The sequence below is a fragment of the Sturnus vulgaris genome, chromosome 17 (assembly GCF_052056855.1).
Source record: "Sturnus vulgaris isolate bStuVul1 chromosome 17, bStuVul1.hap1, whole genome shotgun sequence".
NCBI lineage: Eukaryota > Metazoa > Chordata > Aves > Passeriformes > Sturnidae > Sturnus > Sturnus vulgaris.
The window spans coordinates 13,256,491-13,279,158 of NC_142259.1; the positions used below are offsets into that span (position 1 = coordinate 13,256,491).

The following is a 22,668-nucleotide window of genomic DNA, read 5'->3' on the forward strand; positions in this document are numbered from 1 at the left end:
TTGTGTTGAGGAACCCCAAAGTGGCCACAGAATTCCAAACTTTCCAGCCTGGTTCAGCACACAGCAGGGTGGGACTGACCTTTAGGAATTCCTGGGGAAGCTCCCAGCGTGTTCCAGCAGAGCTGCACACCAGAGGAGTTGCTGGAAAAGATGAACACTTTTTTTCAGTCGTGGCTTCACCAGATGCTGTCACTCAGGGGCAGCTGAATGGCCAATCCAACTTTATTTTTTAAAGGAATGCCCAGTCTGGGAAGCAGAAGGAAATTCTGTTGTTGTCTTTTATACATTCTCCTTCAATTAAAACAAAGCAAAACAAAAAACCCGACCCAGGGCACCTGTTCAAGTCTTGCCAGGAAGATTTTGGGCACCTCTGAGTTCTGCTGCCCAAATTCTCCCTCTGCGCCCCCTGAGCATTCACCCGTGACTCAAAGATTTGCAAAATAACCAACAAGTAAAAAGTGAATTATTTTCATGAGGATAATGAATGATATATTTGTCTTTGTAACACACCAGCTCTGTTCCTGATTTTTGTAACAAGTCTCTTTCCTAATACAAATATCCCCGAAGCGAGCGAGATGATTTCAGTAATTTGAGAATGGAATGTATTCCATGAAAGTTAATAACATGGTGCTTCCCAGAAGTAAGACAAATATAAAGACCTACAAACCAGATGATAGCACTTTTATTTTTATAGATGAAAAATCCCGGGAAAAGCTTCTTTAAATTACCAAAAGTGTAGAAACAAATCCTTTGTAATAAAGGCAATAATTTATGCCGTAATGAAATTTGTCACATAGTTTATTTGGAGTTATTTAAAAGGATTAATTTTGTAGATGCAGGAATAGATAGATCCACGGTGCCTCTCTGCAGGAATCGTGTTTTTTCCAGATGTGGATCAAAACCACAGTGGAAGTGGAAGCAAGGAGCCTGTCCTTGCTCCAGCTGTCCCTGGCTGTAGAGGCAGTCACACACAAGCCATGCAAAGCAGGTGGTCAAACGCATGCAAAATTCTGCTTGGGCAGTAGCAGAAGTAATAAATGTGCTAAGGCAGAATAAATATGCAAAATATAGTACTTTAACCTAATAACATGACCACTTGCAAGCTTTAGCATAACACTGAAAATCACTAATGGAGCCCTGTGCAGATTTGCACGATACAAGCAGTCAAGAATCATGCATAATGGAACAGTGCAACAGCTAACAGCAGATTCACACAAGATAATTTAAACTTGTTTGTATGGAAATGAAGAACTGATCTTTGAAGTGGTCCTTAATGAGATTCTGCTTGATCCTCTCTGTATCCGGAGAAACTCTTCCGTTTTCCTTCTGCATCCGGCTCGTGTTGCTGGGGTGCACAAAAAGGACTCCTGTAAATTATGAATGCCAATTTGCATCTGCTTTGTTAGGTGAGAACCCAGGGCTGCCACGTAGCCTTGCCAAATTGTCATTAAAAGTTCTCTGTGTTGGTGGTGCACCCCTGCACCATCAGTTACTCAGCTCAGTGTTCCTGGTCAGCGTGGTGGGGTCTTGACCATGCTTCATGCAAATAAATCCCAAGAGGTTTAATAAAATTGGAATTTGGATTTAAAATCCGGGAGAGGTTGGAGCAAGGTGGGGGTCAGGCTCTGCATCCAGGGAACAAGGACAGGAGGAGAGGGAACAACCTCAGACTGGGCCAGGGCAGGCTCAGGGTGGACAGCAGCAGGAATTTCCCCATGGAAAAGGTGCCCAGGGATTGGAAGTGCCCAGCGAGGTTTGGATCCCCATCCCTGGAGGCGTCCAAGCAATTCCTAGAGGTGGCACTGGGTGCTCTGGGCTGGGGACAAGGTGGGAATGGGGCACAGCTGGGACTGGATGATCCTGGAGGTCTTTTCCAACCTCAATGATTGCATGATTCTGTGATCTCACTTATTTGTTCTACAGCAGAACACGTGCTAGGAATTTTGGTCTTTTTTGTCTTTTTTTTTTACGGACTTTTGCACACGCCTGGGCACTGCAGCATCCCGAACAGAATTGTGCAGTTTATTGCCAAAGCTGCAAACCCCGACTCGAGGAGGGCTGCAAGGCAGACACTGTGCTCCGTACATCTTGGAATATCTGAAAGCACCACGAAGCTTCTGAGCAAACTCCCCCATAGCCCGTCAGGAAACACTGCTGAGTGATCAGCCTTCCCCAGCCCTCTGCAGCTCTGAAAGCGTCCATCTGGCAAACGAGCCTTTGTTTGTGCTTTTGAAAGGCAGAGGGAAAACATTCCTTGGGTTTTTTGTTGGTTTTTTTTTTTTTTCTATCTGTTTGTTTGTTTGCACAGCTCAGGAGATTAAGGACGACTTATTTAAAGTTAATGATTCTGTTCCCATGAGGGGAAAACACCTTTCTGCGAGCCTCAGGTCCCCTCAGTTATTTTTGTCTCTGATGGGACATTTCTGCCTTCAAAGGAAGCAACCACTGTAAATACCTTCAGATGGCTGAGCCTCCCAACCTGCTGCTTGCTGACTCTGAGACTTCCATTTGAAAAGGCAAATTCTCTGTAATGAACAGAGAGAAGGAGCAGGGTTTGTTGTGGTTCCATTGTAGGGGTTCACGTAAGGCCACGCTAAACTAAGATGCTCAGTGATTCTAGGTAGAGCAGCGTGGAAATCTTCCTGCTTTTAAGAGCTGCACAAAACCGTGCCCAGGACTTGCTGAGAGGCACGGGAATAGCTCCTGGACAATTTGCTGCTGCTGGGTTCATTCTTCAGCCAGGGTCACCCTGAAAGGTCTCCAGCTGCTCCAAACCTTTCTCAGCTCTCTCCCCTGACCATCCTTGAGAGCTGGTGTGAGGAGATGTAACAAACATCCCTCAACTTAGAAGAGGTGTTTGATGGCTGAACATATGAACTTATGAAAAAAAAACTTTCTAGGTTTTTTAAGGTGTGTTCAGAAAGAATTACCTATTAATTTTTCGTCTGGATTTCCCCATAAGCAGGAGGGGGGAAAAGAAAATTGAGATGTCTGCTCTCCTCTTTGCTCAGGTTGAAGATGCTCTTGGCTCTGTCTCATTAAGGCTGGGAGGTGTTAATGGGAAGTGTTAATATGTAAATCTGGTCCTAGCAAGGCTGAGGAGCAGGCTGTACTTCCACGTGGTGGCCCTGGAATTCCAGCCTGGTTCCACTGTGCCACCTCTGGCAGGACAAATGAGGAGGTCACACACCCACTCCAGACGTGTGGGAAGGGCCAGATTATGTTTTTAATTACTTCTTAAGCTTTCTCCTGGACTTGTAGAAAAGTGGGGTTTGTCCTCTTCTTCCAGGGGACAGGACGAGGGGGAATGGGCTCAGGCTGGGCCAGAGAGGCTCAGGTTGGACATCAGGAGGAATTTCCCCATGGAAAAGGTGCTCAGGCTTTGGCAGGGGCTGCCCAGGGAGGTTTGGATCCCCATCCTTGGAGGTGTCCCAGGAATTCCTGGACGTGGCACTCAGAGCTCTGGGCTGGGGACAGGGTGGGGATTGGGCACAGGTCAGACTCAATGGGATTTAGGATGGAAATAATTTTCCATCCTAAATGATTGTGTGATTCCTCTCTACTGAAGCATCCAAAATCGTTTTCCATACCTGAAAATGTAGGACTTGTCATTTCCGTGATCGTTAAAATAGGTTTTAAAAAACCTTTAGAATCAAACTTGCAAAATCCTATAAAATCGAGTTTGAAAACAATGCCTGGGGAGTCCCCAGACACACCCCAAAGGTACCCAGGGAGGAGGGAGAGGTGAGCTGGCACTGCCTGGAGCTGGGGCTGTGCCAGCTGAGCAGTGCCCTGCCCTGGCAGGGCTGGGGACAGATGTTGGCTGCTGCAGATGTTGGGTTGGGCAGAGCTCACACCCCCACACGAGCCTGCCTGATTCAGGACCTGCACTGCCTGATCATTGGTACTCTTACAACAAATAAAACATTTTAATATGAGCAGTCACTGAATGTTTACTGTATCATATTGCTGGGAGCTGAATGTGTGCCAAATGCTATAACAGAAGGGAGCATATGAACTCCAGAATGATGACACTAATAAGGAAATTACAAAAGGCCCAACAAATGGCATTTGTGTTAAATCAATAATGCTCTGTTTGTTATTTTTTATTCTAATCTTTCTTCTAAAAAAAAAAAAAAATTATCTTTCCAAACAGTTGGCAATTCCCATTCTTGTTCTTCTTCCTGAACATAATTAAAAACATGTTGTGGCGTCTACTTAAGACATCAACTTTCCCAAGCCTGTCTTGTCCACTGCGTTTTAAACAAAGACACTTGTTTTGGCATTGTGCCCTTAATTAATCATTTGAGACTTTATTGCTGTACAAAAAAATGTCTTTGTTTAATGATTCATCACAAGCCCAGTTTCTGCAGAACTTAATCAACTACAGAACCAACTTTCTAATCAGCTTAAAGTAAAAGGATAAAAAAAAAAAAAAAAAAAAGCCCAGGATTGTTTTTGGTGTATTGTTTTGATAAAGAAGCATTTGTTCAAGGCACACCAATATTCTGGGTTATCCATGGTTTGAAAGTGCACAGATCAGATTGGTCACTTGAGCTGGGATTTCAGGAGAAAGCTGTTCTTGATTGAAAAGCAGGATCCTTGCAGCCCTGGCCAGCACCAGTGCAGAGCCTGCACCAGGCAGCTTCTTGTGGAGAGGCACTCCAGGCTTTGAAGATAAATTTGCAGTGGAAAGTTTGGTGTGATAGGAAAGCCATAATGAACATGGCAGGATTTATGAAATGCAGAGGTAATTTTTCCACTGGTTTTGCATTTTTTTCTGCCTTTTTTTTTTTTTTTTTTTTGTTTTGTTTTGTTTTGTTTTGTTTTGTTTTGATTTTGTTTGGGTTTGTTGCTTGTTTGTTTTTTTTCCTTTAATCACATAACATTCTTCTACATAACTTTCACTTTCATTCTCACATGGCAACAACCAAACTTTTGTTCTAGCAGCAGATTTCTACAACAAATGAGTTTCCCATAGGACCATATAGGAGAGTCTTAATTTTTTCTGTGATTGTTTTGTTCTTCCTTTTGATTTGCAACAAAAAGATCACAGCTAAGGAGCTCAAGTCCCTAAATGACACAGAAGAACAGCTGTGCTTTAGTGCCCAGAGCAGGGCCTGGCCCTTGCAGCACTTTGCAGGGTCCATCCCTGCTCCAGCATGGATTTGCCAGCTCAGGCACACACAGATTGGAGCTGATAGCCTTTGGCTCACAGTGCAGTCCCCCACGAGCAGCTGAGGTGCAGTTACATGACTGACATCTGACAGACACACATTTGAGAGCTCAATTATTCCAGACACGAGTGCCAAAGCTCCTCTGAATTTTACTTCGAATTGTCAGAATTACACCAAAGTACCCCCAAGACCACCTCTCTTTTTTTAATTTCTCTTTCTTTTTCTTTTTTGTTTTTTGTTTTTTTTTTTAAATTAAGTTTTTTCAGTGTATTGGTATAAATATACAATCCCCAATTCTCTAAGCAACTGCACACAGCTTGCATTGTGTCAAAACATGCCTATATTGAGTAAATATATTATTACTCTATGTTAATGTGTGTTATGTAACGGTCATCTATATTAATGTATTCTCCATGTAAGATAATAGCATTCATTTGCTGGAGTTTGTAGCTTGTGCTGCTCTCTACACTTGGATTTTTACTGCAGAATTTCCTCTTTCAGGTCAGGCAAGGAAGTCTTTGATTTAACAGGCAATACCAGTGTGCACTGCCATGAGCTGTGCCCTGCTCAGAGCACGTTTTGCTTTCTGTGCTCATTGTCACGTTTGTGTCCAGAAGGTTTGAAGGCATGAATAATCTGTGCAGGGTCCCTTGCCCAAACAAGACAACAGAACAGCAAGACCCTTCTCTTTGTGATCATCTCTTGGGTGCAAGGGTCCCAAAGCCCAGCCCTGCCCACACCCAGGGCAGAGCTGACCCCTCCTCCAGCAGCACTGAGTGGTGAGAGATCACTGCAAAGCTGAATGCTGCTCATCTGCTCATCTGGATGTTTGTGAAGTGACAGAGGGCAGGCACAGGCCCAGACTGACCTGCAGAGTGAACCCCAGCACAGCTCACCTGGGCTGAGCCCTGATGGAAACCAGATCCTTACGGTGCCAAAGCCTCCTTCACCTTCACGACATCTCCTTGGGGTTTTGGCTGAGCTCAGTGAGCAGCCAGAACTTTATTAACATCACTCTGTGCTACAGCAGTGGCTCATGTGATGGCAGCAGGTGCTGACTGCTCCCCTCCAGGGAAGCCTCTTGGAATCACTGGACACATCCTCTGGCCAGATCCACCACGGTTGCTTTTCTTTGCTACTTGGCAGCTGCAAAAACAAAACTGAGCTGTAAAAAATAAGAGTCTCTTGTCTATTTGGCAAGGCCTCTTTGGATTTGGGGTGTGTGTGTGTGTGTGTGTCCAGGCAGGACAGAAGCAGGCTTGGTGAGCAGCATGGCCTGGGCACCAGTGATATGCTCAGATATGCTCAGTGCAGAATGGCTGCTGAAGGGAAGGTGTGTGTGGGTGGAAGGTGAGCTGTCTGTGCTCTCCACCCCAAAACAAGCACTGTGCTGCACTTGCTTTACGTGCAGAGCAGAGCCCAGGAGCCCCTGGCTGGGAGTGCTGTGCTCTAGGCTCTTGGTGATGCCCAGCTTTCCATCACACATCTCAAACAATTCTGTGTGCAAAAGTCACTTTTGGTAATTGTGAGGAGAGGAACTCGGCCACAAAGAGATGGATTCTGGTTTTTTTTTTTTTCTCCCCATTAGAATGATTTAGGATTGTACAATAAGCATCACTGCATGGCTGCTGGATAATGCATATTATTAATTTGGCACATACTATTGCTCTATTTATGTAATCATTCATACATTTTGTAGAACTTTATATTCAGACAGCAACCATACAAATAACAGGCCCTCAGGTCTGCTCTGCCACTTCATTTCTTCCTGAGCAGTAGAGCAGTAGCTCAGGGAACTCCTGAATCACAGGTTTCCTTGTCTTGTCTCCACAATCAGCCCTTCAGCTGGTCCCTACTACTATGGGGACAACTAATAATTAAATCCTAACTCTTTGAAGTTAAACAAAAGAGGACAAGTGATATAATCAAAGCAGAGAGGTGCCTGACTTTTCATCCTCGTCAGAAGTTGCCAAGTGACCTGCACAGGTCTCTCAATTTTGTGCCAGAGTTTTTTAATTTCAGCCACTTCACCTTGCAGGAAGGGACCTACTCCTCTGTTTGTCAGGGCCCAGGCACATTCTCCACTTGACAGAAATAGCTGATAGGATCCACAGCATTTACTTGTGGAAGAAGTATTAGGGGTTGAGGATTTGCAAGTCTGGACCTTTTCATGAAAATACAGCATGTAAAAAGAGAGGAGAGTGAGAATCCTGCAGGGAAGAAGTTGGGAAATCGAAGTGATTAAGAAAATCAAAAGAAGTTTATCTGAGAGTGAAACTGCAGACACAAGAGTGACCCCGTCAGTGGAGTTCACCTGGGAAACAAAGAGCTGAACTTTGCTTTCCTCCTCCTTGCTCTGCACTAGCAGCAGCAGATCAGTGCTGGCTGGACCCGGGGGTTTATTCAGGAGAAGGCCAAGCCCGAGGACAGGGATGGGAGCCCTGTCCCGAGTGCTAAATGACAGCTGAGTGTGCTGGGGGCTGCTGGAGCTCCTCCTGCCCTCCTACACCGGCTCAGCCCAGATCTCTGTGCTTTGTGCTCTCTGCTACAGCCCCGGTGATGTGCAGCAGGAAAGGTTGTTGCTAAGTGACATGACAACTGCAAAGTGCTTTTCAATTCCTCTTTCTGTTTGCTGCTCCCACCCTCCACGCTCCTCCTGCACGGAGAGTTTGCTGCTGGAGCATCCCCGGCTGGCAGCCAGGACAAAGCTCCAGCTCTCCCTTCCCAACTCGAGTGGTACCAAAGCTTCTGCTGCTGCCCCGGTGCTTCTACAAGTTGGAAACTTGGGTTTGGCCAAAGATTATTCCCGTTTTGATTTGCTCATGTGGAAATCTGGGTGGTTCAGAGTGCAGTGTGGACGGGTTTGGTGGCACCTTGCCCATCCCGTGCTGCTCGTGCTGTGTCACTCGGCCCTGCAAACACAAAACACAGCCCAGGACAAAGGCTGGACTTGGATAAAGCTGCTCTGCTGTGGGTAACTGTCCTGGGCTGGAAAGGTTGTGCTGTAGTGGAAGGTCTCTATTTCCAAACCCTGCTGGTAGCCCAAGACTCCAGTGCTGAAGCCTTCCTCAGGTTATTTCATCCATTGGCTCCATGTAGGAAAGCAGTTTAATAACAACAAAAAGAAACCCAACCAAACTTCAAACAAGCAGATTCTTTGAACTTTACCTCTTAGACTTATCTTTATTCTGCTTACATCTCCCTGCCTTGAGTATCCTTGGCCAAACCCTCTCCATTTTTTCTGTGCCAGTGCAGTGACTCTCGGGTTTGATGGGCCCTGCCAGGACCCAGCACAGCAAACCAGGGAGAACAGAAAATGAAATTACAGGGCTTGTGCACCTGCCTGTCCTGGGCCTTTCTCTGTTCCATACCCAGGTGAAGTCACAATTTCTTGCCATGCAGAATTTGTGAGTGAAAGACTGGAATTATACCTGAGCTGTCTCTTTTTTACCACATTAAAAAGGTCATAAAAGGAGAGTCAGTTTAAAAATCCTGCTGCTGAAGAAAGCCTTTGCACTGAAATAAATCCCAAGCATGATATTTCTTTTTTCAGTTTGGGAGGAGGGGGGAGCTGGTAGAAAAAAATGTGAGCTCAACTATTAGCTTTCCACTTGTAAAACTTCATATATCACTAAATATATTGTCCGTAGAGGACAGAAGTTGTTAAGACGGAGAAGAATTTTGAAGATGGATGAATGACAAAGACAAATGAAGAGTTTTATTTTAGCAGAAGTTTCCAAGTGCTGTCTCTGGGTTGGGAGGGTACTGTTAATAAAGTACACTTGACATATAACTGTTCAAGTTCCTGAGAAACAGCTTTGCTTTAAAGTTCAGTGGAGGATCAAAAAGAGTGAATTCTCTGTTTTTCTCTATAAAAAAGAAAAAGAAAGCCCTGAAAAAGGATAGGTTTTTTTGGGAAACGGCATCTATGCCTTTTGTCTTTTCTTCTCTTTGTGGTCCAGAGACAGTGCGTTGACTGACTTCTTCAGAAAGGAGATCAGTGAAATTGTCAGTTGATTACTTCTCCTTGATTAGCATTTATAAGAGCCCTGTGATACATTATTTGCATTCCTATTTAGCCGTGATTTTTGTGGGGCAGCAATGATTAAACTTGTCACAGGGCCTGATTGACAGGGTCAGATCTTCACTTTCTACTCTTTTGAAATTAAAAACAAATGTGTCAGCTCCCTTCATGGGCCGCAGCGCTGTGAAGCTTGCTTGCCTTGTCATCGCAGATAGGTCAGGAATGTTTTAATTTTAGGGATGGATTCTGCTTGTCAAGCAGAGTGTGATGGCGTGTAGTTCTGGAGATGAGATGTGAAGGGTGTAAAACAAAGAATGGAAAGAACAAAGACAAAGACACTCACATTATTAGACAGATTTAATTAGTCTGAATGGATATTATGCTAGATGAAGCAGTGAGCTGTGAAATTAACCCTTGATTACGGATTGGCGGATCGTGCTCATAAAGGGAATCAAACCTTGGTGAATGGGAAAGAGGTGCTGTCCTACCCTGCCAGCCTCCATCCCCACGACCCCTTCCCAAGTCCAGGAGGGGGTGGAAAGCTTTGAAGGAGAAGCTGTTGTTGGTGGCATTCGGGAAGTTAGGGCAGTGTCTCCCTTTTTGCCAACCTCTGAGGCTGGCCTGCCCAAAGAGCTGGAAAAGCAGCAGGCTCCAGGGAGGGAGGCTTTGGATGGTGAGTAATGAGCAGCACAGAGCCCAGGTCCCCTCTAGAGACACATCCCCACCTCATTCCTGCCTCCCTTCCCACCGCTGCACCAGTGCAGCTTTGGTATTTCTGCTTGAAAATGTATTTTGTTATGATAAACTGCGAGTTAAGGTGAAATTATTCACTCTTAGGTGAGGATTCAGGCATGAGGAAGGCTGGTCTGTCCAACCTCTAAAATCGAGTGCCATGATGTCCCAAACATGAGGCAGCCAGGGCAGTGACAGTCCTGAGGTGCTGGGTTTGAGCATCCCCTGCTCTGCACTCCAGCCTTTTGTGTGCTTCTCATCAGCATTCCCAGAGCTCTGTATCAAGAACTCCTCTAATTAGCACCACTGCAACGGAAGAAAACAAATAGAAAATACAGTGTTACCCTCTTGTTAGTTCCTTGTCATTTCTTCCAAGTTGTTCAGCTAATGGAGTAATCAGCCTTTCTGTTAAAAAAGAGGGGAAAAAAGCCAAAGGGCTTTAGGTGCACTGATCTGCCAATAGGTGTGAGGCCCCTGCTTCCCTCTGGCATGTTTGGAAGGCTCCGTTTCAGTGCAGATTTGCATGCCAGAGACTGTGAGATTGAAAAGGAGTGAGACATGAAAACAAGTTGGGTCAAAGACTGCCTGGAAATGGTGGCTGGTGACTTCCTGAACAGCAGACTCACCTCTAGTGTTGAGCCTCTATGGGATGGGTTCTGTGCTGCACTGTGCTATTTCTCACACCGTTTTTGTGCATCTAGTGATATCAAGTATTCTCATTTTTACTTAACATTTAGCAGCATTTAAGTAGTGTCTCTGCGTGGAGTGAAAAAACCCTTTGATTAAAGACCTACAGAAGATTAATGAAAGTCATTATCTTTATATGATAGCAGAGAGTCACTACCCACAGAATAAAAGGAATTTCTGCCTGCACATCTTTTCTGCCCTGGTTTCCCCATCTCTTTTCATACCCTGAAAGAGAAAAAGGCAGCATGGGAAGGTGATGAGGGAATAGGACATGACACAAATCCCATTGAGAAGCCTACTGCTGAATCTCTGTTGGTGTTAGAACAAGTCACTGTGCCATTCTCCAGATGAAAATTATTATTTAAGGACAAAAGCCTAGTACTTATCATGAAACCTGAAGACACAGACTAGTTCTTAGGCAGAAAAGCCTTGTCATTGAACTGGTGTTTATGTGAGCAGTCACACATTAGTGTTGCTGCTTTCAGGGGCTTTTCATCAGAGTCTTTATTATTACAGACCTATTGAGCTGTTCCTCACCTGCTGGGAATCAGCAGAACTCTTTTGAAATTAATGGTGCTACATAGTTTTACATCAGTTGAGGATCTGGCTCTTAATTTTTGGCTGTTGATAATTATTCAGCTGAACTCTTCCAGTGCAGACCAGACCTTTTGAGAAGGATCTGCCCTACAGTCCCAACACTGAATCCTTGGTTAGTGTCTCCTCAGTCTCCACTCTGGAGCACCAAGAGGGTGACAGATTAATTTAATTAAACAATTTTAAGGCAATGATTTGACTCAGTAGATTTTGCAGTTTCTGCTGGGTTACCTGTAGCAGGGCAGGTGGGCTGGTGTGGGATAATCTGGACAGGCTGCTGGTCTGTGCTGTTAAAAGAGAACAAAACACATGAAATACTGGAAAATAAATGCCAGTGAGAGGGAAATCTCTGTCTCTTCTGTCTGTGTATTTGCAGAAATGCAGGTGAGGTTTGGGTTTCTTTGTTTGCCACAGCTGCCTCTGTGGCTCACACAACCTCACCATGGCTGATTCTGTCACCCTGCTGCTCCTCCTGCTCACTCTGCAGGGACACAGACTTCAGCTCCTGCATTCAGCTCCCATAAAAACCATCAGCAGACAAAAGGGATCCAGAGGAGAGGTTTGGACAGAGCCATTCAGTGCAGAGACTGTTGAGCAAATGCTCCAGACAGCCCTAGAGCGTTGGAGGCGCTCCTTGAGTGAGGCACAATGAGCACTCACAGGGAGCACAATGCACATTGCCTGCATGCTCGGTCTGCCGTTCCCATCCTGCTGCTCCCCAGTGCTGGGAGCAGTGCTGGGAGCACTGGCCCCGTTTCCAGGGGCATTTCTGCCCCACTGCTGCACCCTGAGAAGGAGGAACTCTGCCTAAACCAGGGAATTGGTGTAAAACACGAGCGAGCACAGCAGGCTCTTCCCCCAAATGTGAGCCCAAACTCACATTTCTGCCTCCCAAATACAGCAAATATTTCCCAATTATCCCCATGGGATCCTGGCTCACCTGAGCTCAGGTTCAGCCCTGTTTCTCCTCAGTGCCTGGATTCAAAGAGCAGGAGCAGCCCGTGTGCCCCCCGCCCTCCCTTCATTTCTCCCACGGAATTGTTTCAGTGCTAGCTTGGTGTGTCAGCTTGTAAGTCTATAAAACAGTTTTCTACCAGCTGGAAATCCAACATGCTACATGAATACATAACAGTGCCTAACCAAGAAGGTTTGTAATTCAGTAATTAGCTGTAATTAATGAACACAAAGTGAAGACTCATTTACAGTTTAAATTATCACATTAGCTCCTGTCACCCTCTATGTACACAAAACAGCAGGAATTCAATTATTTTTATTCTTCAAAGCTAATTTAAAATTTAAGGAATGCCATTACATGAAATAATAGGTAGGAAATGTAATAGAAATCGCTGAGAACAGTTGGCCATCCTTAGAATGGGAGGAAAAAAATGCTATCAGTGATGATTTGGAAATGTTATTTCGTCTGTGAGCAGATGAAGGATTGAAATCTACACTCTTTTCAGTGTATTTAAAAAGAAAACGAGTTTGGTGGTTGCTAAGTCTTTGTGCAGGAAGAACATAATTGTGCATTGTGCATAATTGTAGAAGCAGTTGATAGTGATAATGCTGTTGATAGCAACACGATGACAGCCTGGAAATGCTCACACCATTATCTTTAATGGGGCTGAGCCGACTGCAGCAGCACCGAGCCCCTGGAATCCTCACCAATCTTACTTGGGAAACTTCAGCCTAGCAGGCCTTAAGTAATTGTCACTTTGCAATCTGCCTCCAGCTCGTGTGTGTACGTAGGGCTGTGTAAAACACTTTCATTGTGCTTTTAAACCCACCACGATGCTGCTCTCTGCAGCTGCCACTGATTATTTTTTCCCCCCTCAAACAGTTCAATAGCAAGAGAATTCCAAACCCATCTGATGCCACATATCTGCATTCCAGCCCTCCTTCTTCTTCTTCTTCTTTTTTTTTTTTTTTTTTTTTGTTTTTTTGTTCTTTATTTCTTTATTTCTTCTTCAGTTCCCTTTTCATTTTAAATAGGCCACTGGAAGGCTCCGGCGTCTAATTTTTCACAGGTGATCGACTGCTGAGTTGTGGGTTTATGTAGACAGAGGGAAGGTAGCGATAAGCCAAGAGAGAGGATTCTATTAGGGAAATGCAGCAGTAACTAATGAATCCTGCCAGTAATTGGGAAGGTGTAAGGCTCTGTAATATCCTAATGATAGTCATCCGTTGTGTGCATCCCCCGGCAGCGGCAGCGATCCCTCATCGGCTCCCTGATCTCACACACTTAGCCATGCAAATCTTCCTGACAGGACTCTATGTCTTTGTCTCCCTAATTGGACAGTATAGAGTTGTTTATGGATATTGCAGACATTTAGACCTCAGTTGGAGGTTGTTCAAAAATCGTTAGCAAAGTTGCCTTAACAGCATTGTCAAATATTTATTCCCCTGTTTCAATATCTGTTTTTAACCCAGGCATGGTTGGAGAGAGAATTAACATTTCGAAGATAGAGCGTCTCCTTCCAGCCTCTGGTTGAGATTTTTATTAAGCCATTTCCTTGCAGAAAGAGAGAACAACAACAACAAAAAAATCTACCAAAAGTCCTCATTTCTTAAGGACAAAACGTAGGGCAAATGTGCTGATTTTTAATACCATTTCCATGGGGAAATATTAGGAATGCTGACGAAGGCAGTTCCATTTATAAAAATTACAGGAAGCTTATGGGGCAAAAATTCCTGTTTAGTGTAAGCCAAAATAAATGAAGAATATTCCCATTCACTACACCACTTCCAGTGAGTGCAGATTCAGGGCCTGGCTCAGATATATTAGAAAAACCATGGTTTTTTCCTTTGGTCAAGTGTAGAGGGGTTTAATTCTTGTCTCTAATCATCTCTTGGTAGTAGGTGAAAAGTAACATATAATAAATACATCCAATGCCATGCTTTACCAGAAGGAATTTCTTTTCTTTTAAAAATTCGATACTGAAGGATTTCACATTTTTGTGCAGAACACATTTCTTGTAGAGGGTTTGGGGTTTTCTGAGCACAAGGCAAAGTCCTACAAGCACTTCCAGGGACCACGACCACAAGGAGGAAAAGTGAGTTTGAGCAGGCTGGGGATCAGAGGCAGAATATTGGATCAGACCACAAATATTGGAATTTGTGAGGAAGATCAGCTGGGTGAGGCAGCTGAATTTACAATCCCTGGGCCATGTGCCATTTTACTCAGGGTGGCCCACAAATCAAGGGGATTATTTGCCTCAATGAAAGCAATCAGATCCCTCCTTTTTGTAACTACCAAATTAATCCTACAAAGAGTTAACTCCATATGGACTTGCACTGCCATCTTGTCTCCCAAGACTGCTTATTCTAAACTGCATATATTTTATAAATATTAGATAGAAATATATATAAAACCAGAAAAAAAAAATATGCAAGAATTTGCCTAAAATAATCATTTGGCTTTTTTTTTTTTTTTGAGCCAACTCTTTACACAAATAGAGGGTGTGAAAGCTTCTGTTCATGGGAATATTTCTAGGAACAATTTCTGAAAGTATTAATTTGCGCCTGTCTGGCAACTATCTTGAAAGCTGTTTGTAGTTTTGGAAATTATTCAGCCAGGGAGCAGTAGAAATGACACATTATATCATTGATTAATGTAGTAAAAAGCAAATTACTGAAGGGGGAATAATCAAAGCCATAGCTGCAGCAAATAGTTCCCTTATCTGATTTCTCTCGGGTTAACCCAAAATTTTAGGTACTTCCCACAGTCAGACCCAAAAAATAAAGGAAGACATTAAAGGAGAACTATTTGTAAAACAAGGGAAGGAATAGAATTTTTTTTTTTTTAATTTTTGTGAAAATTTTCTGCATATTTGTTATAGCTCTTTAAGTAAGCTCCCATTTTTTTTTTTTTTTCAGTTTTTAGGTCTTTTTCTATACAAAACTCCCCCTAAAGCACCATCTGTAAACCCATCAGCTTTCCACCCCTCTCCCTAAACTGCTGAGGAGAAAGTTGTGACTACAGAAAAAAATTCCATCCACTGAAGGTCAGAGAAGGCAGAGAACTGCCTGGACATAGAGCTGGATGCATGGAATTGTGGAATCGAGCTGGGCTGGAAAAGCCACCCAGAGCTTTGAGTGCCACCTTTCCCTGTCCCTGCCGAGGCCACCATGTCCCCAAATGCCACATGCACACGGCTCTTAAATCCCTGCAGGGATGGGGATTCCACCCCTGCCAGGGCTGAGCAACCTTTGGGGAAGGAATTTTTCCCAATATCCAACCCAAACCTCCCCTGGCACAGCTTGAGGCCATTTCCCCTTGTCCTGTCTCTTGTTCCTTCCCCAATTCCTGACCCAGCCAAGCTCAGGATTTGCCATCCCTGAGCTCCCCAGGGGGACAACAAGATTGTCCCAGCTCTCGGATATTCCCTTTTTTAGAAGTGAATCCCTGTTTCCCACAGATTTGATGGACCCCTGGTGGCAGGGAACATCCCAGTCTCATCCCAGTCTCATCCCAGTCTCATCCCAGTCAGAGGCACTCAGCCTCTGAGGTTGCCAAGGTGGGCCAGCAGGATCAGGATCAGCCTCTCTTCTCCCTGTGGAAGCCATCCTAAGGCAAGCAGGCTTTGGAATTGTGCTTGCTAGAACCTTCTTCTCCAGAAAATGAATGTATTGGCATTTAGGGATTTTTATAGGCACACACTCCTGTATATATATTTAAAATCCCAGCTTTCCAAACTTATGTTGGTGCAGCAGCCCGTGACACTGAATACAAGCTGCTGTGCAAAGCAATTGCCAAATGTTTACATAAACACATAAATAAGACAAATAAATTCATTTTCATTATTCATATTTTCTGCTCTTTCTTCTCCTTGTTATTTATGCCTCAGACAATGGCTCCTGTAAATATTCTGATTAAAAAAACACCTGCAGTGGACAGAAAGATGATCAAAAAGCCCTGATAGAGAGCAATTCATGTTTCTTCTTTACAATCACTAACGAATCTTAACTTGAACCATGTTATGTTCCCATGTGAGTGATAAGCAATGATTTATTATGAAGTGTCAGGAAATCAGAATGCCATACAGCGAGACATGAGCTAGTGGAAAATGTGTTCCCTGTTTCCCAGCCTCATTACTCAAAGATGCAGTGTCCCTTTCTCCAAGTCTAATTTACCCGGCTTTCCAAGGCACTGGGAGAGCAAAGGAAAGGCTCCAGGAGGGAAATGCCTGATCCAGGCTGTGCCTTCACCCTCCAGCACCGCTAAACACCACGGAATGACCAGGGAGAAGGGCCTGGAAATGCAGAGCTCTCTCTGCATCAAACATTCCCCAGCCTAATGATGCTCTCCCCCCCAAAAGCAGTGGCTCGGCTTTGCAGCATCCTTTGCCTCATCAGTGCTGTCAGAGCCCGAAGAGGAAATAAAGCAGGCGGCGCTGAGGAGACAAACGGATAAGTTTTCTTTATGTGTTAGAGTTTCTTCTACTCTCTAATGATTCCCTTCTCCCCATGATCCTAATTCAAGTAACTGGCATGTGATATATTTTGTAGACAAATCAGCAGCAGAAGAGCATGTGCAGCTCTGGCACCACGGAGCCCGTGATTTACTCGCAGCTCGCGCCCGTTCCGTTTTAAGGTGGGGATTTGTGTTTTCAGAGCTTCCTCACAAAGAAAGGAGAAAGCAGCAGATCCCACACAGGAGCAGCCTCCACTCCTACCCACTAATGCTCTCTGTAAAACCCAAACAGGCAGAGTCTTAAAAAGGAAGCCAAAGAGACAGTCTTAAAAATTAAACATTTTTTTCTGGATGTCTCTCTAAAGGCCCCAAACCCAAAAGCATTTGGGTTCAGTCAGATGTGGATGGGAAAAGCAGCATTTCCCTGGGGAAAAGCAGGGGTGAGTGTGGTTCTGTCCTGCAGAAGCAGATGTGGAACTGGGAGCCTTCCCAAGGAGGTTTGGTTTGGGTGATCTGGGCACATCACGGAGCCATCAGAGGCACTGACACCTGAAATAATGAGCAATATTTTGTTGGAAAGGCAAAGCCTTTATTTTAAAAATATTTCAAAATAATATTTAGAAATATTTAAACAATATTTTTTTAAATACTTAAAACATTTTAAAATAATCTTATTATCCAAAAGCATGGATTTAATCACAGCAGACTGGTTAAAAAGCTACCAGTGGTAGCATTTTCTATTTCAAGACATGATCCCCTTCTACTGTGATAAAATGGGAGAGAAGATCAACAAGTTAAACTGAACAGAATAAACTTAAGAACAAGAAATTTATGTCCTGCAAATTCTCTCACATGAAAAAAGGAATTTCATATCTAGGCATGTTACAACTAGTTCAGTCTGTCTTAAGGCAATGGGAGCTGTTGTTTCTCCTTGCAGAAAACGTGGAAATCATCAGAAAAAAAATTAACCAGAGCTCATCCTTGTCTGAAAGGCTGAGAGACTCACGGATTTCAAAAATCCTTTTTTTTTATTTTTTTTTCTTTTTCTCTATAGAAATGCTTTATAGAGAATCTTTGTGAAGTACAAACCAGAGAGTGGTTGTCTCCCAGCACTGACAATGTCTGCTGTTCCAGACGAGACAGTGTGTGATGTACCATCCTGAAATATTGTCAGCAAGCCTGCAAATATGAAGGCATTTTCATAGCAAGGCAGGGATGAAAGGGAAAAGCTTTGGGTTTGCTTTTTTGTTTTGCTTTGTTTCCTAGTCCTAATAAAATCTACCTGTGTGCTCTTAACTTTTCCCCTCCCGTTTTGTTCCGAGGAGAAAGGGAACATCATTCTCCTGTGAAAGTGTTCAGGAGAGAGGGAGGAGGTGCAGATTCCCTCCTGGAGGGGTTTGCTGAAGCCAGGACGAGCTTTGTGTGATATTTGAGTAACTCAGAGTGCAGAGACAGATCAGCATCTCCCCACTGTCAAATGGCCTTTGCTGCCTCACAGTGAATGGAGATATTTTAGTGTCGTAGCTCAGAGGTGGGGTTGAGAAAAAACCCACCCACAGCAGCCTCTGGTTTGGTGATTTAGAAACTCCCTTCAGGGTTTAAAAAATGTGGGGTTTAATCTCAGGGGGAATTACACCCCGAGGAAAACAGGGAGGCAATTGAGTGAACACTTGCAGATAACTCAGCCTTTTTCAGCACCCAAATGAATTGAGGGATCACCTTTGGGTGACCCTCGAGTTCCTCCTGACCCCCATCCCTGTGCACCTGGGTCTGGAACACTCAGCCCTAGTCCAGATGGTTGGTCTGTAATTGCTTTGTCTTATCTGCTGTAAATTCACGTTTTGCAAGGTGTGTTCCAAAAGCTGTTTCTCTCTAAGGCTGGGATCCTTACAGGTGGCACTTGAAAATGTAGCGAGCACCCAATCCTACAGAACCTGCTTGTCACAGAAAATGGCACAGTTTGCATGTGACCTGTAATGACAGTTGCTAGTTGAAAAGAAACCAGAAATTCAGCTCTATCTTCCACACTTTGGTTGCAGCTGCCATCAACTAAATCTCTCTCCAAGGGCAGATGGTGCCCTGTACAATGAACAATTTAATCTTTAGGAAAGTTTGCCAAAAAATCCACTTTTTTCCCCCCCCTCCAAGAATAGGCTGTCAATAACATGTGCTCCCAAATACTTGGTGATTTGATGGCTATACTTTATTTATAGGAAGAAATAGAAGTTAAAATGCTCCCTGTATATATATTTTTTTTCTCTTTCCAAGTCTGTGGTTCTTCCAGGCACCCCTGCACTGGGCTTTGTGTGCAGGAGCAAGTGGGGGGACCAGGTGAATGTCACACCTTTGTGCTCTGTGTCACCGTGTCACCTCGAGGTGACATGCTGGGCTCGGGGTGAAATCCTGGCCTCTCTCAACACGAGTGGCACAAATCCCCCTCTTCCCAGCAGCCCAGGATTCCACAGGGTCTCTCTGGAACCACGGGCAGCTGCAGCCCCAGTTTTTTGTCTGACTCACCCACAGCTGCTCTGGGCCACCTGTGGCAGCATCTCCCCACCCTCACAGGGAAGGAGATTTTCCCAATATCCAACCTAAAGCTGCTCTCTGCCAGTTTGAAGCCATTCTCCCTTGTCCTGTCACTCCAGACCTTCGGAAGTTGTCTCTTCCCATCTTTCTTTTTTAGCTCCCTTGTCCCTCCTGCACCATCGCTGCCCCAGCTCTCTGCAAAGCTCTGGATTGCCCAAACAATCAAGAAAAAAATATCATCCCAGGAAAAGTCCCTAAATTCTTCCACCTGGGTGTTAACACAATAAATTACATGAGGGGTTGTCCCTGTGGCATCACACGAAGCCTCTGCCTGCTTTTGGCTGGGTGCTGCACCCTCAGCAAGGTGAGAGCTGAAAGATTTCCTTGTCATGAGGGTTATTCCTACCTCTCCCAAAATGTTTTCCCATCCTATTAGAGTGTGTTTGCTGAAACAAATACGTCGTGTTTATTTATTTAATGTGCTGTTAAATGACCTTCTGGAAAGCTATTCGTGCCACGAGGCTTTAAAATGGATGGGCAGGCAGAGCTGCAGGGAGCGTGCTCCTCCCAATCAGGATGAATCATTCCAGTAGTTACTGTTTAGATTGATATAATTTTAGTTATAATTATGGGTAACGAGAAGGCGTTTAGAGCCTGTAACATTGTAATTCATGGTGAGAGGAGTCCTAAATGAAATAAAACACATCCAGATTTGCTGTTTCCCCCTTTCTAGGTACTGTGCACGTGGCGTGGTTCTTTAAGGAACAGATTTTGTGCTGCTGCAAAAATCTAGCAAAAGTAGGTCAAAAATGACATCTAGAGATAACATGTTTGGTAACCACAAAGGGCCTGTCTGTGTCTTTCTATGTGGCCTTTAAAGAGTCCTGCAATTTATTGTGATAGCTACAGCTGCAGCCTGGAAAAGTTTTGATCCATAGGCTCCCATGGACTGCAGTGGGTGGATCACAGAGGAATAATGTCATTTTTGTTATCCCATTGCATAAATAGGAGCTGGTAAACTGGTATTAGCAAAGATATGGAAATATAGAGAAGACATCATAAATGCACAAAGCTGCTGTCATCTGCCTGGCTCTGGAGCTCCATCCCACCTCACACTGGGCCACTGAAGAGATGGCAGAACCCCAAAATCAGATTGGTGACAGCAATCCCTAAGAAAAGGACTTCAGACACTGGAGGGACCTCAGAGCCCCTTCCAGGATAAGGAAGCTGGAAGGGGATCTTCAGCAGGAGCCTGAGTGACAGGACAAGGAGAATGGCTTCAAATTGAAAGGGGGCACATTTAGGTTGGATATCAGGTAGAAATCCTTCCCTGTGAGGGTGGGCAGGGCTGGCACAGTGTGCCCAGAGCAGCTGTGGCTGCCCCTGGATCCCTGGCAGTGCCCAAGGCCAGGCTGGATGGGTTTGGAGCAGCCTGGGACAGTGGAAGGTGTGGAAAGGTGGAACAAGATGAGCTTTAAACTCCTCATCATGGAGCCCTTCAACCCAAACCATCCTGGGATCCCATGACTTGGGAACCATCCCACGAGCAGGCAACCCCCAGGAGGGCTTTGGCCATGGGGAAAAGGGGACACTGGAGGGATCAGAAGAGCACTGGGGTGTGGGAGGAGAGCTGGCCACTGCTGTGTGGGCTGGTAGCCCAGCTCAGAGCCCTGGGAGCTCCACGAGCCGTGCCCAGGCAGTGTCACAGCACAGCCTGGCGTGCCATGAGCTGCTGACACACACTTGACAGTTGTCTGGGGCTGCAGACGGGTCTGAGAGCTCCCATTTCAGAGGTTTCACAGCTGTGTGCTCCTGGCAATGCTGGGATGAGGAGAGGGAAGCTGTGCCATGGACAAGGAGAGGGAAGGAATGTGAGGAGGAATGCTCAGTCCTGACACATCCCCGTTAAAATAGATACGACTTTTTACATCTGTTGATGGCTCGATAATTAGTGTTAAATAAAAGGAAAGCTTCAGTATCTGCAACTGATATTTCACATATGCTGTACAAGACATCAGTGTAATGAACACTCTCAGCCATGTTTTCAGAACATGATTTAAATGATGGAGTTTTCTTGATGGCACAGGGTGAGCTGCATTTCAGCAGATGCCCAGGAAGCACCAGACTCTGCCCATCAAGTGCTGTTGGAATGTGCAGGCTGCTCTGCCCTGACTGCAGGTGACAAGCTCTCCACAAACTCCCTGAATCTCTCACAGACTTGATAATGAAATACATAAACTATGACCCTTATTGATCAGGGCTCACACTAATTAATTTCCCAAAGTCCTGTCCCAGGCTGCAGTGGTATCAATAAAAAAAAAAAAAAAAAGAAAAAAACCAAAAGAACCAACCAAAACCAACAACAACAAAAAAATCCAACAAAACCCACAAGGATGAAGACTTCAGCTGGCCAAGAGACCTTAGGGGTGAAATACTTATCCCATGGAAATCAATGCCAAGTCCCAATTGATTTGACTTGTGCATAGATGTTACCATTAGTCAATGGTGGACACTGAGCCTCAAAAGTTTATTTGTAGCCAGAAGAGTTTCTCGTGGACCTTCCCTCTGACCAGTGTGCCTCTGAAGTGTCTGCCCAGGGCTGACAGTGTCCTCAATTCTGTGACAGGGAGTGAGCAGGAATATTGCTATGCTGATTAAAAACTCTCAGGGCCTTCCTCATAATGGCACACAAAGAAAAGGAGGCAGGAGTTTGACTTTTCATTTTTCCAATCAAGCTTTTATAAATATTTCCCACTGACAGGCAACCAGCGCTCTGCAGTATCTTCAAGACTCCTTCCCAGATTTAGCACTTTCAGCAACACTAATTTGGCTTAATTATCCTAACGATGTTCTGGAGGCAGAGCTGACCTTGTGAAGAGTCACCACTGCTGCTCTCAGCTGGGTCACCACTGTCCCCACCTCCATCAGGGACAGAGATGCTGCAGTGTGTCCCACTCAGCTGGGATGTCACAGGGGCTTTTCCATCCTGGAAACCTCTTGGGAGGATAAAGCCCAATGTCCCTCCCATTCCCACAGTCTCACTGGGACCATTTGCAGAGGTGATTCCACAGTGAGAATTTGGCTGAGGTGCTGCTGTGTGTCAGCTCCAGGCTCTACATCAGCAATGCTTCTGGATTTCTTTAAGATTTGAGCAGGGTGTGAACTGGCACAGCTCTGCCCTTTTGCAGTGAAAAAGAATAGCTTTGCAAAGTGAGAATTGCTCTGGAGTGTTACCTCTGAAACCTAAAGGCAACATCTCAAAGTGTCAACATGGGTTGCTTTTAATATCTTTTAAGTGGGAATAATGATCCAAGGTATTCACCACAATTTCAAACTGACTTCCATGCATCCTCAGTTGCCAAAAGTCTCTACGTTCAGCTGCCAAAACCTCCTCTTCCCTTCCAACAGTTTCTCCACAGTAGGTCTGGGTTGCCAATGCAAAACTCAGCATCACTGTGAAAACTGAAAAGGTGAAGATATTGTAAACCAAACCAAATTATAAACTAACTAGCATGAAG

General features: G+C 44.7%; 1 protein-coding gene across 2 annotated transcripts in view; it reads left to right on the top strand.

The window, feature by feature from the left end:
- The window catches only part of TSHZ2 (teashirt zinc finger homeobox 2), a 209,788-nt gene that overhangs the window by 177,198 nt on the left and 9,922 nt on the right, over nucleotides 1-22,668 (top strand). The window lies entirely within an intron of this gene.